The sequence below is a fragment of the Bubalus kerabau genome, chromosome 9, assembly GCF_029407905.1.
Source record: "Bubalus kerabau isolate K-KA32 ecotype Philippines breed swamp buffalo chromosome 9, PCC_UOA_SB_1v2, whole genome shotgun sequence".
Classification (NCBI taxonomy): Eukaryota; Metazoa; Chordata; class Mammalia; order Artiodactyla; family Bovidae; genus Bubalus; species Bubalus kerabau.
In genome coordinates, this window is record NC_073632.1 from 70,724,087 (window position 1) to 70,737,940 (window position 13,854).

A 13,854-nucleotide genomic window follows, 5' to 3' on the forward strand; every position below is an offset into this window, starting at 1 on the left:
AGAGAAAGCAGCAGATGCAAAGGCCTGGAGGTGGGAGTGTGCTTGGCATCGGCAAAAGACAACACCAAGCCTAGTCTAGACCATTGTCATGAATTTGAAAAGATGCAGGTAAATATACGGATAAATAAAGGTGTTAAACACAGTGATGGAACAAACCTCCTGGAATTTGAGGGAAATGTGAGCTGGTCATATGGATGCAGGACCAACTCCAAGACATGATGGCTGAACCCAAGAAAATAAGGAGAGAGGAAAAGAAAGACCAGTGAAGGACAGATAAATAGGGGAATAAAGGGACCTTCTGAGACCCCAGTTGTAAGATGTGATCAGAGGTAGAGAAACCAGGGAAGGATGCTGAGTAGCTGGAGAGGGCTGGGATGTTGCCATGAAGACTTTGTATGTAATTTCACATTTAAATTTTTTTACTTAATGAATTTACAAGCAATGATGGTTAAAAATAATAATGTATTCAAAATTATTCTGCAAAATAGTCTATCCTACAGGATGGGATCTTAGCTAATTAGACAAAGCTTTGCCAAAATGTTAAGTTTAGCACCAGCAAAGATTCCATCTCCCTGCAATTTCTTTCAATTCTGTATGTTTTCCTTTTGTGTCTCATATTGTTAGCTTTGAAAACAGGAGAATTAGGTTATTCTGAGCAGTTACTAGGTAAGCACAGATGGTTTTGTGTGGTTGCTGGGTGGCCAGCCCTGTGGCACAGATCTATACTCATAAATTGAGTTTGTCAAAAGCATGGAGAATATCCAGCTCTTTACAGGAGCTATATTTCACCAACCTGTTTTTCTTTTCTCTCTCTCAACTACAGCAAAGCACCTGAGTGAACTCTCACATATCATAATCAATAATTTCTTACTTGCTCCTGGGAACAACATATTATTTTTTGTTTGTTCCTGGGCATTTTTCATATGCAATAAACCCAGCTGACATACGTATCCATTAATTAAGAGTGTCAAAGCTTAATGATTAAGGGCAGATAAGGAAAGTCTCGCTAGGGGTCAGGTCTAATAAATTGCATGGGTTTATTTGTAGTGCCAATCAACTGTTTTTGGTCTCTCTTTTTTCAGCCAAGTTAAGTGTGAGTTACAGTGCTCACTACTGTAGCACATACACTAAAATCAAAATGATACAGAGAAGATTAACATGCAACCCGACCAAGTAGGATATGCAAATTTGTGAAGCATTTCATTTTTTTTTAAGTGAGTTACAGCCACAAAACCTAGAATCTTCTAGTTTCCTCATTGCTATTTCTTTTGTTAAGAGGAATTTACTGGCTAAGAATGTGGTCATTGGCAAAACCCATCTTTCATCTTCATTATTTTTAAACTGCATGATCACAGGCAAGTTATCATTCTCCTTACCCTCAATTTTCTCATCTGTCTCAAAAGAGTTTTTTGTGAAGCTTATGTGAGATAAAGCATGCAACACATAATACAGGGTCAATAGTGATTGAAAGATTGGAAAAACTTAAACTTTCTGTCATAAACTCATACCCACCAAAACGAAAGCCCCACAAAGTCACTTTAAAGTCAACCTAACTACTGGATTCTGAATAAAGAGGTTATCATTATTTATTACTTGTTAAGTATCCTGAAGGACTGTGTTTGCACATGTATATAATGTAAACTTCCCAGATGGTGCTAGTGTTACCAGAGGCACTAGCATCTGCCTGCCAGTGCAGCAGACACAGGAGCCGAGGGCTTGATCCCTGTATCAGGAAGATCCCCTGGAGCAGGAAAAGGCAACCCACTCCAGTATTCTTGCCTGGAAAATTCCCAGGACAGAGAAGCCTGGTGGGCTACAGTGCACAGAGTTACAAAGAGTTGGGCAGGACACACCCCATAATGTAAGCTACAGAAACCACAGGTTGCACAGACCAGGTCTTCTCTTTTTCCTCTAGCTCTGAAATATTTTTCTGTCACGAAGGAGGTTATTTGGGTTATTTATTTTTATCTTGTGAGCCCAAGCCTGTGATCACGTGAGACCAGTTCACTATATAAATGACAGGAAGTTACAGTATTTCAACCATAGAAAAGCTAGAGTATAATTTTTAAAAACTTCTCCCTGCAAGTGTCAGTATTGGTTTCTAATAATGATGAATTAATGTTAGTCTGTCCTCTCTTAGTATCTAATAAACTATTGTCGTTGTTGCTTAGTCCAATTCTTTTGGGACCCCAAAGACTGTAGCCAGCTAGGCTCCTCTGTCCATGGGATTTCCCAGGCAAGAATACTGGAGTGGGTTGCCATTTCCTCTGCCAGGAAATCTTCCTGACCCAGGAATCAAACCTACATCTCCTACATTGGCAGGCAGAATCTTTACCACTGAGCCAGCAGGGAAGCCCCTAATAAGCTATTAAATAATGTCTAATAATTAGATGATGGGGTGAGAAATCCATTTTTAATATTTATTAAGTATTTGCCCTTAAATACTCTCCATTTTTTCCTCAGAGACCTTTCATCATCAAGCACACAAGGAAGATTATTACTGTTTTCATATAAAGATTTGAGACTGTTCAACTTGAGAATCGCAATGCTGTTCTTATTCCACCAAACTTAAGGTTTTCAAAAAACCAAATGACTGGCTTATAGTTACAAACTTCTTATATCTAACTGACCTGCCCATCAGACACCTGCTTTTTAAAGGAAATGCTTCTTACTTCAAATCATTTGGCATTACAGGAACAGTTTCTGAAACCCTGCTGGAAAAGTATTCTTCAGAGGAGAGGTCCAATATTTCACTCCAGCTTCCACTGAGAATATTAAATCTCTTTTTCTTTTTTTTTGGGCAGCTAAACAAAAATGGCTTTTACTTGTGATATACAAATACAACCAGTTCAAAAAGAGATCACTTTTCACATTTGATTCCAGTGATAACAAGTTGCTAAGAAAAAAAATATATACATGTGTGTATATATATATATATATATCTCAAGAAGGAGTTTATCTTCAAAGTTTTCTCTAAAGAAACCCTAGGAAGGGTTAAAACAAAAGAACCATAAACCTGTCATATATACATCTGATATTAGCAAAAATAACCTGAAAGGAGGTAAAATCTCAAAATTAATATTTTAACATGCTCCAAATAAACAAACAAAAAAGCCTAGTTCAAAAGTCCTGCTACGTTTCTCAAAACCAAGACATTGGGGGAAATGGAGAAAGACTGATAATTCAAAACTGAATGGGCTCAACACCAGTGATAGGGTGACCTGTGGATCTCAGGCAGTCCTTCCCCCCTCTAACAGTCTTTAGGAAGCAGCAGAGGGGGCTGGATCAGCAGGGCCCAGCACCATCTGCCCACCTACCAAGGGGCTCAATGTCAGGTGTCCAGTGAGCAGAAAGAGAGGATATACACTGAACTTACCTTAGGTGGGATTTACACTGGGGTCCCTTTTGGTTCCTTTTAGTGGGAGGTATCAGAAATCCATAAGCTCTTTAAAAATGTTTAATAAACTTGCTTCGATGAGTTGGTTAGATAGAATCACCGACTAAATATGAGTTTGAGCAAGCTCCAGGAGATAGTGAACGACGGGGAAGCCTGGCCTGTTGCAGTTCATAGGGTCACAAAGAGCCAGACACGACTGAGTGACTGAACAGCAACAAAGTTGGTTTGGTTTTTAAAGGAAAAAAGAAAAAGAAATTCATGATCTAAGACAGTAAATATTCAGCATTCTGTGTCCTTTGAGAAAGAGCAGGAATTGGAGGAAAACCTCTTCTGAAATACCCTTCTGTCCATCCATGATTCTTGGAAGGCTCCTTCCAATGCCCTTCCAGCCATTAAACTCTCCCCCTTGGGAACATGCCCTGGGAGGGGAGGGACAAAGGTGGGCTTATGCTTGTGCAAAGCTGCGAGGCCCTCTCCAAGGGAGCGCCAGTCCACAGCTACTGGGCCAAGAGCAGCTCCCAGTAGTCAGCAGCGGAGAGCTGGGCAGGGGAAGGGGGCTGTGTGCATAGCTACCCCCTGACCCCTGCAGGAATCTAGGGGAGATCTGCCTGCACTCAGTGGGTGGGGCCTGAGCAGACACAGGTTAGAACAGACACACCTCCTCAGGAGGAACCTCAGGAAGGCAGAAACTTTGAAACACTCTCTACAGCAGAGCTCAAGGTTGTCCAAGGGAAGGGGTGGGTGCTTCTTCCTGGATAAGGGTTTAGTGATTTTCTTCCTGGGAAGGGAAATAAGGTCTGGAGATCAGGACTCTGCATCTTTTGATCAGAACTCTAATTTGGAGATTATAGTCTAAGCTCTCTTCATCCCATGATGGAGAGAAAGGACTTCTCACTCCCACCTGTGCCAGGTGATGCCACCAAGAAAAGCCACTGTCTGGCCTCTGAGAGGCGGTCTTGATGCAGCCCCTGCTGTGGGTGATAGCACTGATGCCTCTCTATGGCAGGGAGGGGTCAGGCTGGGGAGAGTGGGCAGAGGGGCCTGCTGCTGGCTGGGGGCACTCTAGCGGGGCTGGGGCACTGGGGAGGGACCCCCACTTTCTGAGAGCTATCAGAACAAAGATAGGATTAGAAATGGCACTAAATATGCCAGGAGCGAGGGGTCCTTCTTGGGGAAGATGAGGGCCTCCCCGATGTTATTCCCCCACCTCTTGAGAGTAGGAACATGGGTGTCTGGGGTGGTGTGAGAGGCATGGGGAGAAAAAGTGGTGAGCATTGATGGAGAAGGGCAGGCAGGCCCTCTGATTTTCTTCGAATGAAAAACTTGAGTCGCTGCTGTGAGATCAAGAGATTAAGATCAGAATGCAGCCAGGTTCAAAGGCCCAAAGAAGCCATAGGCCCCGTTCACACTTGTTCCTGGTCCTCTTGGTCCCTCACTGACAAGCAAAGGAGAGAGGGTGGCAGCCTTCCTCCGGAGTCACTGGCCTCTGGGACAAATGCACACTTACTGTGGATTGTAAAGGCACAGCCACAGAGAACTCCCTGGCTTCCCTGTGTCATGGCACCAAAGACCTTCCCAAGATCTTCATCAGAGCATCCCATACACGACATAGGAGCCTTTTTGAAGCCTGTCTCCAGCGCCCAAAGCCTCCTCTTTGGGAACCAGCCAGACCCTGACCAAGGGCTCCAGGACTTTCAGAAAGGTGGGTATAAACACTCCATTTGTCCAAATATGTGGGTGTGGTGGAGGGGGTGGTGACCATTTAGGTCACTGCAGAGCACTGAGTAGAGTTCCCTGAGCACTGAATAGAGTTCTCTGAGGACAGTAGGTTCTCATTGTTACCTGAAACACAGTATCAATAGTGTACATATGTCAATCCCAATCTCCCAATTCATCCTGTTCTCCCCCTTTCCCCTCTTAGTGTCCATATGTTTATTCTCTACATCTGTGTCTCTATTTCCATTCTGCAAATAAGATCATCTGTATTGTTTTTCTAGATTCCACAGGTATGCATTAATATATGATATTTATTTTTCTCTTTCTGATTTACTTTACTCTGTATGACAGTCTCTAGGTCCATCCACGTCTCTCCAAATCATCCGATTACATTCCTTTTTATGGCTGAGTAATATTCCAGCCATATTGCATTTAATATTGTATATATGTACATCTTCTTTATTGGTTCTTCTGTTGATGGACATTTAGTTTCCTTCCATGTCCTGGCTATATTATAAATAGTGCTGCAATGAACATTGGGGTGCATGTGTCCTTTTGAATTATGATTTCTTCTGGGTATACACCCAAGAATGGGATTGTTGGGTCATGTGGTAGTTCTATTTGTAGTTTTTTAAGGAACCTCCATACTGTTCTCCATAGTGGCTGTATCAATTTACATTCCCAGCAAGAATGCAAGGGGATTCCCTATTCTGCATATGCTTTCCAACTTATTTATTTATTTAAAACCATTTTTGGGGGGTTTTCACTGTTTTTTAAATTGAATATAACACCAGTTGTCAGTTTTGCCTCCTCACTGACTGATGAGATAAATCAGTACAAAATTTGGTATGAAATCCACTGAAGGTGGATTTCAGTCTGGAAATTTATGGAGAAATCTATTTAAATGTCCTAAAGTTAAGCAAGAATACTCATTAAAAATGCAAAAATAAAAAATCATATTATGTGATAGGAATCAGAAACAATAGATGCCATAATAATTGTAGCTATAATAGCATCAAAACAATGATTTTTATCAGTGACATAAACAAATGATTCATTTTGAACGTGCTGCAACTTAGATTTATTGTTCTCCTTTGGTTCCATTTTGGAATGTCTGGTACAAAAACTACAGATATCTGGGGGCTTCGATCCATGATGAAGCCAAATAATCACCCAATTTTTGTTGAGATGAATTGAAATTTGAATGCTTTATTTGTGGTTATAGTATGCCACCTGCTTGGTGTACTAAAAAAAAAAAAAAAGAAAAGCTCTTGTTTTTTCTTGAAAGCTTTCATTTTTTCCCTGGATTTCAAATAACTTTGCTGTAAAAGATGTTGGACTTTGGTGTTTATATTTCAGCCATCAGTGTATTTCACTCATTTGAAATATGTTGCAGAGATATGACAGCTGAATATTAGTAAAACCCAGCTGGTGAAAACTATTACTCTTCCATTCTCCCATTTATGAGACAATCTCTAAATTCTCTGAATTGGTTTCCAGACTGCAATCCCATAATCACACTGTGTTTCAGTAAAATGAAAGATCTAGCAGTGATCTAGCAATTCAAACAAAGGATCATTGGAATTGAAGACAAACGGTGAAGAGAATGGTAGGCAATTGTTTGAAATCTCATGGTGTGTCAGTTAGCTTTTACTGAATGACAAAACACCCTAAAACTTAGTGGCTTAAAACAGAAGCCATTTGTTTGGTTCACACTTTTTGCAGTGGGAGTTGGAATGCACAGGGCAATTCTTCTGGTTTAGGCTGGTTCTCAGTTATCTGTAGTTAGCTGTTGGCTGGCACTGCTTCCAGTGGTTAAGTGGAAGGAATGGGTGGCAGGAATGACTGGACCACATGCTTTTCATCCTCGATAGGCTTGTTTGGGCTCCGTCATATGGTGGTGGTAGTGGTGGCGGTCAGAGGGGAAGCCCCAAAAGCACAAGTGCTTTTCAGCCCTTTGTTTGCATCATGTTTGCTAGCATCCGTTGCTCAAACACGTCCCGTGGCCAAGTTCAGAGTCAAATTTGCGAGTGCTCCATTTTTCATACTTACGGCACATAGCTTATTAAGTAAGATCAACCACTGAGGAAGGGAACCCTTGTTGTATAATTTTGGCACAATTCAAAATCTGTCATCTAAAAAAATATTTTGAGAATTCTCTGGTGGTCCAGTGGTTAGGACTCAGTGCTTTTACCATAGGCTTGGTTTTGATACTTGGTTGTGGAACTAAGATCCCCCAGACCACACAGCATGGCCAAATAAATAAATAAAACATTTTAGAGATAGGTCAAAGACAGACTCAGTGACAAATAGTAGATAAGTTCAGCTAAAATTAATCCTTTGTCCAAAAACTTTGGGAAACATTGTTTGCATGAGCAGACATTGATTATGAAATTAAGTCAGAGGGAGTTGTGTGTGTTCTCTCTGCTCAGAGTTACCATTGTCTATATTAAAAAAGTGCTGAGAATCTTTGCTTGGGTTCTAGAATGGCTTTCTTAGATAATTCAGTTCAACTCATCCTATTGTTGTGTGTCTAGAGTTTTAGTGAAAGTATGTATTTTTAGCTTATGTGCTTTAAGTATATATATATAATTATACCATGAAGACTTTTAGTAGAGTTGTAGTTATAAAATCAAGGTAGAATACAATATTGGAGTTCTAAAAGACTGAGAATTATTGATTCACAGAGCTGAGAGAGACAGTTTTCCATCACTGCCTAATATTAGGGTGAGGCCAGAGTGTGACCACTGTAACTCATTCTTGGAAAACAGCAGAAACTGCTCTCAGGTGATAGGATTCATCTGAAAAATAAAGTACAGTCTCTGTCCTCACCCCATCTATTCCAGCCCACTCTACCCAAAACCTTGCTTTAGTACTTCAGGAAATTCAAGAGGTTTGAATGTATTTGGTTTTAAGAAAAGAAATTAATTTAGTTCTTATCATTTAAATAATTAGCACCAATGTTCATAAACTAAACTTAAGTTGTTCTCCCACGTAGCATTTCAGGTGAGAGCTTTCTTTTCTGCATTAAAACGTCCCTAAATGACTCTCTTTATTAACCTCCAATTAAAATAAATAAGTTTATATTTTAAAAAAAATGACTCTCTTTGACTACTGCTTGGTGAATTTTTCCACCTCTTTGAAAGAATTTGTCTATTTTCCACTCTCTTTTTATGTTTCTTTGTCAGATTCCTGCTGCTCCAGAACTGACTTTTGATGTCAGGACTGAACAAAGTGCTAGATGCAGCATGGCCTCAGTAATTAGCATTACTTGGGAAGATTGATTTGAAGCAGTGAAGGGTTTGAACTCAAGTTACTTTGACGAAAAAAATTTTTATCGAGTTGTTTCCACACTGTTGAACTTCTTGAATGTTTAAAAAGACAGTAAAAGTCAGCTGTACCTGACTTGAAGGAATTGACACTCCATTTCAAGAGCTGCTTATGAAAAAAAAAAGAAACTGGAAAGAAAAGCTGTATGGCACAGCCAGAGAGGGCGGAATGGATCTTGCAATTCAGAGAAGAGCAGCTCCATAAAAATGAGTAAAATTAGTCTTTCTTCAAGGAGGTGGGACTTGAGGTGAAGCTTATAGGGAGTAGAAATTTTCAGAATAAAAGTGCCTAAGGAATTGAGATCCTAAATTATATAGTGGAGTACGAAGCATGGAGAATATCTCTATTTTCTAGATTCTGCTTGTAGCATTCACTCTGAAGTGTAAGATTCTAAAGCACCAAAGACAGAAGGGGCAAGCCAGCCGTGCAAGCCAGGGGCAAACTGGTATGGGATGCCCACGAGCCAGAAGAAGAGTAGTCTGACTGAACTAGGGGTTCTACTGAAACTAATTGGAATCAGTGCTGGGTACATAAACAGAACTGGATTAAAGAGGGCCTTGACTATGCAAATGAGGATCCTAAGTGTGATTTGTACGTATTAGGGACTCAGAAATGTTTGAAAAGAAACATAGGGACTTCCCCAGTGGTCCAGTGGTTAAAAGTTCACCTTCCCATTCAGGAGGTGTGGGTTCAATCCCTGGTCAGGTAGCTAAGATCCCACATGCCTTGGAGCCAAGAAACCAAAACATAACAGGAGCAATATTATAACAAATTCAATAAAGACTTAAAAAGAGCCCATATCAAATAATCTTTTTAAAAAAGAATTGCTTCCTTAAAAAAGAAAATCAATGTATTTAATGTCTTTAAAGATTAGAGCATTGAACTAATAGTTATTTGACCGCAGTTGGCAATGAGTGCCTGAAGAGAAAGCCCACCAAATTGCTTTTATGACCAGTTAAGGGTAATTAGAAACAGGTTCACTTATTTATATATCACTGGCAAACATTAAATTTATTCTCTATTGGTTCCCCAATTCTGCAATCTTGTTAAGACTTGCAGTTGCCTCAATTATTCTTTTTGTATATATGGTACCAGTGAAAGCTTCAGATGCCCCCAGTTCAGACAGCACCAAATTCGAATAAGTGGTATCTCAGTCAATAAAGCATTCCTTATGGATATCTCAGAACTCTGAAGAGCTAGAAATTCTGCATTTTGATCTCATGCTGTATTAACATTAACCAGGGTGTTGCTATTGCAGAAAAGGTAAAGATATAGACTAAATTGTGTTTCCTTCTCCTCCAAATTCATATGTTGAAGCCCTCACCCTCAATGTGACTGTATTTTGGAGGGCCTTTAGGGTGATAAAATTAAATGAGGTTGTAAGGGTGGGGCCCTGTTTTGATAGGATTGGTGTCTTTCTAAGAAGAGAAAGAGTTTAATACAACTCACTCTGCATGAGCAGAGAAGAAAGCTATTGAGGATACAGTGAGAAGGTGGCCATTTACAAGTCAGGGAGTGAGACCTCACCAGAAACTGAGTTTTCCAGCTCTTGGTCTTGGACTTCTAGCCTTCAGAACTGTGAGAAAATAAATTTCTGTTGTTTAAGTCACCTAGTCCGTGGCTCTTTGTTATGGCAAACGGAGATGACTAATATAGGTAGTAACCCTAAAAGTGACAGCTGCCTCATTTGTCTTATTGTCCATAATTGAGTTCTAGGCATCCAGGGTTGCAGGTTTCCATTTGAATTACTTTAAAGAATGTGAGGTTCTATACCTTGACTTAAAAAAAAAACACAATTATTTATTTGTTTGGCTGCTTCAGGCCTTAGCTGTGGCAAGCGGGATCTTTGTTGTGTTGCGTGAGGTCTTTCACTGCAGCCCCAGGGCTGCCCCGTGGCATGTAGAACCTTAACTCCTCAACCAGGGATGGAACCTGTGTCCCCTGCATTGCAAAGCAGATTCTTAACCACTGGACCACCCGGGAAGTCCTACCAGATCTTGACTTTGTCATCCTTGTATACATACTGCTCTCAAGTGTCAGGGGATAACTTCTTTACAAAACCTTAGCAAGGACTATTGTAAATTTTGATCATGGGTGAGAAACTCATGAGAAAATTTCCCTGAGGAAATATGCACTTTTGTGCAGATGAGAGCACTGATGTTTGCTAAAACAGAGTATTGATTCATGAACTCTAATTTAAATTGGTGAGTGACTGATCTCTCGACAGTACAGGGACTGATAGATCTATTTGTGCAACGTGTAGATTGTCTTTTGGCTGATGGACATTATTTGATATTTTGCCAATAAGCCCTTTCTCCTGAACTGAACTGGTTGTGCTTTTTATTTGTATTGGCTGCACCATGCAGCTTGCAATATTTCAGTTGCCTGACCAGGGATCAAACCCTGACCCTTGGCAGGAGAGTTCCGAGTCCTAACCACCAGACCACCAGGGAATTCCCTAAAACAAAAATTTAAAAAAATCTGAAAACAAGACATTTTAATAGGTTCTGATTGAATTAATAGATTTTTTTCTATTATAAAGAGATTAAAACAGGTAGCATTTTGGAAGAGAGAGAGATACTACCACGACTACTACTATTATTATGCCTCTTGTGGGACAAATATGTCCAGCAGACCAGCTTTAACCTTAGAGTCACACAAATTGATTTTTTAAGGGAATTGAAAAACCTGAAAAACTTCTAAGAAACATAGGTAAGAATCATCTTTCAAAATCATATTGATTCTGCCTGGAAATCACTGTTAGTCACTCAGTCGTCTCCTACTCTTTGTGACCCCATGGACTGTAGCCCACCAGGCTCTTCTGTCCATGGAATTCTCCAGGTAAGAATACTAGAGTGAAGTCCCACCCATTTCCTTCTCCAGTGGAACTTCTCCGCCCAGGGTTTGAACCTATGTCTCCAGTGTCTCCTGCGTTGCAGGTGGATTCTTTACCTGTTGAGCCATTGGGGAAGCCCTAGGGCCTTGGTAGAGAAGGTTAAATTAAAGTGAGGGAGTTAGGATGGACTCTAATCCAATTTGACTGTGTCTTTACAAGAAGAGCCATTGAGGTGTGTACTCAGACGGTAAAGCGTCTGCCTGCAATGCGGGAGACCCGGGTTCGATTCCTGGGTCGGGAAGATCCCCTGGAGAAGGAAATGGCAATCCACTCCAGCACTCTTGCCTGGAAAATCCCATGGACGGAGGAGCCTGATAGGCTACAGTCTATGGGGTTGCAAAGAGTTGGACATGACTGAGCGACTTCACTTTCCTTTCCTTTACAAGAAGAGGAAAACATTTAAAATTAATTTTTATCATAGTGTAGTTGCTTCACAATGTTGTGTTGGTTTCTACAGTATGGCAAAATGCATCAGCTATACATAACTATATCCCCTCTTTTTTTTGGATTTTCTTCCCATTTAGGTCACCACAGACCATTGAGTAGAATTCCCGGTGCTATAAAGTAGGTTCTCATTAATTGTCTCTTTTATATATAGTATTAATAGTGTGGGCTTCCCAGGTGGTGCTAGTGGTAAAGAATCTGCCTGCCAATGAGGAGACAGGTTCGATCCCTGGGCTGGGACAATCCTCTGGAGTAGGAAATGGCAACCTGTTCCAGTATCCTTGCCTGAAAAATTCCATGGACAGAGGAGTCTGGCAGGTAAACAATTCATGGGGTCACAAAGAGTCAGATGCAACTGAGCAACTGAACACATATCAATAGTGTATACACGTCAGACCCATCTTTCCATTCATCTACTCCCCTTTCCCACTTGGTATCCATACATTTGATCTGTATGACAAGAAGAGGAAATTCGGACACATCCAGGGACACCAGGGGAAAGGCCATATAAGGACACAGCAATAAGGTATCCATCTGTACCCAAGGACGGGGAGGGAGGGCAGGGAAAGCCAAATCTTCTGACACCTTGATCTCAGACTTGCAGCTTCCAGCACTATAAGAAGGTAAATTTCCATAGTCTAAGCCACTGTGGTACTTTCTTCTGGAAGCCCTAGAAACAAATAGTCATTGAGCTGGGTTGTGGGGGGCAGAAGAATAAGGGTGGGAGGTAGGAACCAAAGAGGAGGCTGGGACTAGGAGTTGGGGGTACACAGAGGCAGGAAGAGTTGGGAGCAGAAGCTCAGGTCTGACTGGCAGCAAAAGATGCCCCAGGGAGCAACACAGCTCCCCTTAGCATATGCAACCAGACTGGGCAGGTGGTCAAAAATAGTTGTTTTGGAGGTACAACTAGAGCCTTGTGGGTCTTCGTGTGGGAAATGTATTGATGGATTTATCTCTGGGGGATTGGGGAAGGAAGACAGAGGTCCTACAGATGATAAAGTGGTGGTGATGGGAGTGGATCATCAGTGATGTGACTGGTTACGGCACGATTTGGCTTATTATTAGGAGTTGTGATTTTTCTTTGGTTCAAAAGATGGTTTTATGCTGTGCAGGGTATGCATGTCTGTATACAAAACCGTATATTTAAAGAATATATTTTAGTTATTTTAGCATTAAGGCTATCTGAATGGATGGGGCATTCACTCATGTTTTTCTGTTGTCTGCATGTCTTAACATAGTGTCTTTCAGCATTTGATAACTGAATTTTAACAATTCCATTTATCTGTGTCAAATTCAGTAATGAATCATTTAATAGACCATCCTTATCGATGGTTATAGCACAGTTGGAAATTTTTATATTGAGAACAAAAATGATAGCTTAGTTATTACATTTTGTAGATCAAACAGTAGGGGAAACTAGTGGATGTCATAATTGTCTAACATCCCCCAAATTTATTCCAGTAATGCTTTGTTTTGGGTTTATTTCATTACCTAATTTTTTAATGTATTCTTATAATTTGCATATTCCTTTAGTTACTTATTTGTCCCCAAAGTTAACTTTTCTAATGTTCTGGCATATTATTAAATAGATTAAGAGGCCACACAGAAATAATACATATTGAACATTGGATAGTAACATTGTGACCAGTAGAGGGCATCAAGGAATCATCACAAGTACAGGTTTTGAAGAGACAGAAATACTAGTGTTTTAATTGTGGGACAATTTCAACCAAAGCATTAGTACTAAAATAATTCCATGATATAAATGTGTTGAAATCATCATGGTAACGTTACTGAGTGATCATTTCATGTCTCGGTCACTGCAGACATACCTTAGTTACACATTTCAAAAACAAAAGTAGCTCTTAATTATGTTGAAATGGAAATTGTTGAATTTTGACATTCTTAGGAAAAATATAAAGTGCTAAATATTAAAAAGTGGCATGATTTCTAAGTTCTGAAAAATGTATATATAGTCTCCGAGTGTCTGTGTCTACTCATCTCTTAAGTGTGGAAGATTGAGGAAATGCTCTCTGAGGTCTTTTCTAGTAACACAATATGTGGCAATGAG

At 40.3% G+C, this 13,854-nt stretch overlaps 1 non-coding gene across 1 annotated transcript; it reads left to right on the plus strand.

Moving 5' to 3' along the window:
• Positions 1-1,103: 1,103 nt before the first annotated feature.
• LOC129620305 (U6 spliceosomal RNA) lies at positions 1,104-1,210 on the plus strand. Its single transcript, XR_008698491.1, has one exon. It is a non-coding gene; the product is annotated as a U6 spliceosomal RNA (small nuclear RNA).
• The last annotated feature ends 12,644 nt before the right edge of the window (positions 1,211-13,854 follow it).